Here is a 4,693-nt window from a genome sequence, read left to right on the forward strand (position 1 = left end):
CAGTGGAGTGGCTTTGAGTCAAAGTGTTTTTAGAATATCAAAGTAGACAATAGATGGAAGGAGATAAGAGTTGTTTTGTATTATCAATACGAAAATATATTATTTGGGCTTGGATTTTAGAAGGCTGCTATATGTGCAGTCATGTTTTAAATCAAGGGGGAGAAAATTTCAATAAATGGCTAAGATAACTAAAATATTCATGTTTCCATAAGCATGACTTATAGGCTACAAATATAATACTGAAGGATGAACTCCAGAACTTGGTGATTCTCTATTTCTAAATGTAAGCATTATTGTTTATGAGAATACTAATTCTTCTTATGGTGGTTACATAATCAAGTGTTTCTATCATTTAGAAAAAAAAATCTATTAAAATATTAGTCTTGAAAAAACAAATCCAGTCACTCTCCAGCTGCCATTTTGCATCCCTGAGTGTGTGTGCTTATTCTCAGCTGGTCTGCCCAAGACCCCCTGAGCGCCAACCCTCATCCCACACGCCGCCCCTTTTCCTCTCCGGATAAAAAAACTATCATGAACCAGGAGAAACTTGCCAAACTGCAGGCACAAGTGCACGTTGGTGGGAAAGCAATTGCTCGCAGAAAAGTTACAGCAGATGATAAAAAACTTGTTCTCCTTAAAGACGTTAAGGGCAAACAGTATCACTGATAATGAAAAGCCGACTATGTCCACAAACCAAAGAGCAGGGATCCACTTTAACAACCGTAACGTTCAGGCTTCTCTGGCAGCGAACACTCTCACCATCACAGGCCATGCTGAGACCAAGCAGCTGACAAAGATACTACCCAGCATCTTACGCCAGCTCAGTGCACACAGTCTAACTAGTTTAAAGATGGCGGAAGCTCTGCCCAAACCATCTGTGGATGGAAAGTACCATCTTGCTACCGGAGAGGATGATGGTGAAGTTTCAGATCTTGTGTAGACTGTTCAGGAGGCTTCCAAGAATGAAGCAAACTAAATAGAGTCAACTTCTAAAGAAGATAAAACTTGAAGAAGTTAGCTGTTATTTTATATTAAGGCTGCTTTTTAAAGTTTTGTTTATGGAGCTGATAAAAATCTTGATCTCTAATATTTTTAAGCCCAAGCCCCTTGGACACTGCAGTTCTTTTCAGTTTTTGCTTATACACAAATCATTATTTGCAGCTAATTAAAGTGAAGAAGCTTGGGACTAAAGTTGGAAATAAAGGTTAATAAAGTTCCTTGCCTAGTAAAAAAAAAAGTAAATCACATAAGTAATTGCATTTTTAACAAAGGCATTATTTGTAGAGCATTTTAAAAATGTATGCAATTTATAACTGAATAATCAAACATTCATTTCCCATGAGCATGGGGGCAATTTTTACTTCATATAAATATATTTATGTTTGAAGTTAAAAAAACACCAAAAAACAAAGTAAGAGCTAGGAAAGTCTAAAGTCTGAGCTTAGCTATGGATAAATATATATCTTTGTCCTCTCAAACGTGTGGTGACTTGTTCTTCAAATAAAGCTTCATATACAAGGGGCAGAATCCTCCAATGACCAGAAAAGAGTCAATTCCAGCAACCCTGGTACTTCCTCACAGTGCCCATTCTTGGATATAAGAAAATTCAGTTAAGAAAGCTTTCTGGAAACAGACTGAGGCCGAGTCCCACTGCACCAGTCAGTGTTGTTCTCTTTATTTATTTTGTTTTTTGTTTATTTGTTTGTTTTGTCCGTGGGGAAAGCATTCAGTGTGGTGAAAGACTAGAATCATTACATGCAGAAGAAAGAATTTTTTGAACTCTAATGAACTTGTGGTTTAAACTGTATATTGTTATTATATGACTTTCCTGTGCCATACAAATTAAAGTAAACTGGGTGATTTAAAACAACAAAAGTGTATTCTCTCACAGTTCTGGAGACCAGAAATTCAAAATCAAGGTGTTGGCACATTTGGTTCCTTCTGGAGGCTTTGAAGGAGAATCATTTCCAGGCCTGATCCAGATTCTGGAGGCTTCCAGGGGTTCGTTGACTTGGGGAGGCATCACTGCAATCTCTGCCTCCTTCACGTGGCCTCTTCTGTGTCCTGTCTTCTCTTCTCTTACAAGGACACTTGGCATTGGTAAAGGGCCCACGCTAATCCAGGATGATCTCATCTCCCTAACTTTAAATTAATTACATCTGCAAAGACCCTTTTCCCAATAAAGTCACATGTCCAAATAAAGAATATTCACAGGTTCTGGGTGAACATAGCTTTTGTGGGGGGCATCATTCAGCTACAGTCATGTGCTATTATTTTCCCCATTGTCCACATTGTTAGAATAGCTGATTCTGCCCCCTTTTGATACTAAATTAAAAATAACTTGTGACTCAACAGTGCAAATCACTCCCGTGATTTTGTTTGGTTTTGTTAATTCATATAAATTTCATGCATCGTCCCCCTGATTATAGGACATTATTCTAAATCAACAGACAGCTTAATTTCATCTTTTTCCTAATATTCTTCAAACATGATTCTAGCTGAAATAAAAAAGTTATCTATTTATTTACTTTCAATTAATTAATTATTGTAGTTATGTGTTCCCAGAATATAATAACCCATCTATTGACTTGTTAATACTACAGATAACATGGTATAATTAAAATAAAAAGTACAACTTTTAGTCAGTGATGGATCTGGCTGTGATTCTCAGCTCATTGCACTTTCTTTTTTAAAGTTTATTGGGGTGACAATTGTTAGTAAAGTTACATAGGTTTCAGGTGAACAATTCTGTATTACATCATCTATATATCACATTGTGTGCTCACCACTCAGAGTTAGTTCTCCTTCCATCACCATATATTTGACCCCCTTTATCCTCTTCTTTCCCCTCTTCCCCCTTACCCTCTGGTAACCATTAAGCTATTGTCTATGTCCATGAGTTTTTGTTTCTTTATTTGTTTGTCTTGTTCCTTTGTTGTTTTCAGTTTTATATCCCACATATCAGTGAAATCATATTGTTCTCAACTTTTTCTGTCTGACTTATTTCGCTTAGCATAATAATTTCAAATTCCATCTCTGTTGTCATAAATGGCCTATTTTATCTTTTCTTATGGCAGAATAGTTTTCCATTGTGTGTATATACCACATCTTTGTCCAATCATCTATCGAAGGACACTTTGGTTGTTTCCATGTCTTGGCCACCATAAATAAAGCTGCAATGAACATCAGAGCACAGTCTACCTGTATTTAATTTAAAGTAAGTCCTTCAACCTTTTCTAGTCTGTTTCTTCATCTGTAAAATGAAGACACTAATACCTCTGCCTGCTTATAATGAGTATTAGACATAGCATACTGTGGTGACAGAGCAAGGAGAGCAGTTTCCAGGCTCTCGGCCTCACATGGAAAGGTGCTGGCTCAGATAGTAAATGGCCATCAACTGTGATTGGATGGCCATCAGCTGTGGCTAGTTGGCCGTCAGCTGTAACCAGTGAGCCATTGGCCACTAATATAACTGCCATGGCTACGCTAGTAGAAAATGGGGGCTAGCAAGAAGATGGTGGCTGAGCTAGCAAGTGGTGGAGTGTGGTTTGCGGATTGCAGAGAGGCAGACTGCAGTTAGCAAATGGGGTTGGTTGGTTGGCAGAGAAGCAGACGGCAGGTTGCGGATTGTGTGGCTCCTACTTCCTGTGTCTCCAACCCAGCCGCCAGCGAGACTATAGTGGTATGACTCCCCTATCTATGACTCTGTGGGTGTTCCTTTTTGGCCTCACCATATCCCACGTTCTATAATACAGAACGGGGGAGCGGGAGCAGAGACCCTGCAGGCCGCCCCGCATGACACATACGTAAGTCACCTAGTACAAAACATCGCACAGTTTATTTTCTTTATGAATGATATCTATTACTTATTACAGACTTTGTACATAATACAAAAAAAAGGAAATTTTGAATATTAACTCATTTATTTAATTAATTTAAATGCTGAACTGAATAGTCTCTGGTCTAAGGTAGGTCTGGGGGTGTGGTGCAATATGAGATGCCGGCCTGACATCATGTCCTCACAATTTCCTTAGTGGATCCCCTTCCCTTCCTCTCGTTCTTATGTACTAGTAAGGCAGGTCTCTTCACTCTCCCCTGAACACATGATTCTTTTTCCTGTCCACAGTCTTGCTCACACTGTTTGACTACTTGGAAGTACTCTCTCTTCTGTTATCCATACCTGCCTACTGTTTATCACTTGTTTTCTCTGACGACTTCTACTATGTTATGCTTAAACATATGTTCTGCTTTGAAATTTTTAAATTATTAAACTCTGTAGTCACTTTGACATATACTGCCCCACAGTGTTAGAAGATGTAAGTTAGGTGTTACAAATGATCAAATGAAAGTTTCATAAAGTCAAAGATGCTAATTAAGTTTCTTAGTGTTTCTCTTTTGCATTCTCATGTTAATTAAATTGTTCTTGCAGGTTAAAGTCTTACCTAAGATATGAGTTTCCTTTAAGTAAAATTAAATTCACTCCAAGCTACCATCATCCAGATTGGTGGCAAATTCAAGTCTGGTAATTATTGGAGCTCCCTCCTTCCTGGTCATTCAATCATCCAGAAATATTAATGGAGAGAAACATTTGGCTCCTTCAGTGTTTGGTCTGCCCCAGTTACCCTTAAAAGACCATTATCCATGCCCACATAATCTTTTCAATCTAGAAGCTCCAGTGTCACCTAGATGATAT

The 4,693-nt window shown here is 38.2% G+C and overlaps 1 pseudogene; it reads left to right on the top strand.

The window, feature by feature from the left end:
* The first annotated feature begins 525 nt into the window (after window positions 1–525).
* On the top strand, window positions 526–976 carry LOC109448693 (transcription factor BTF3; annotated as a pseudogene).
* The last annotated feature ends 3,717 nt before the right edge of the window (window positions 977–4,693 follow it).

The sequence above is a fragment of the Rhinolophus sinicus genome, linkage group LG06 (assembly GCF_036562045.2).
Source record: "Rhinolophus sinicus isolate RSC01 linkage group LG06, ASM3656204v1, whole genome shotgun sequence".
NCBI lineage: Eukaryota > Metazoa > Chordata > Mammalia > Chiroptera > Rhinolophidae > Rhinolophus > Rhinolophus sinicus.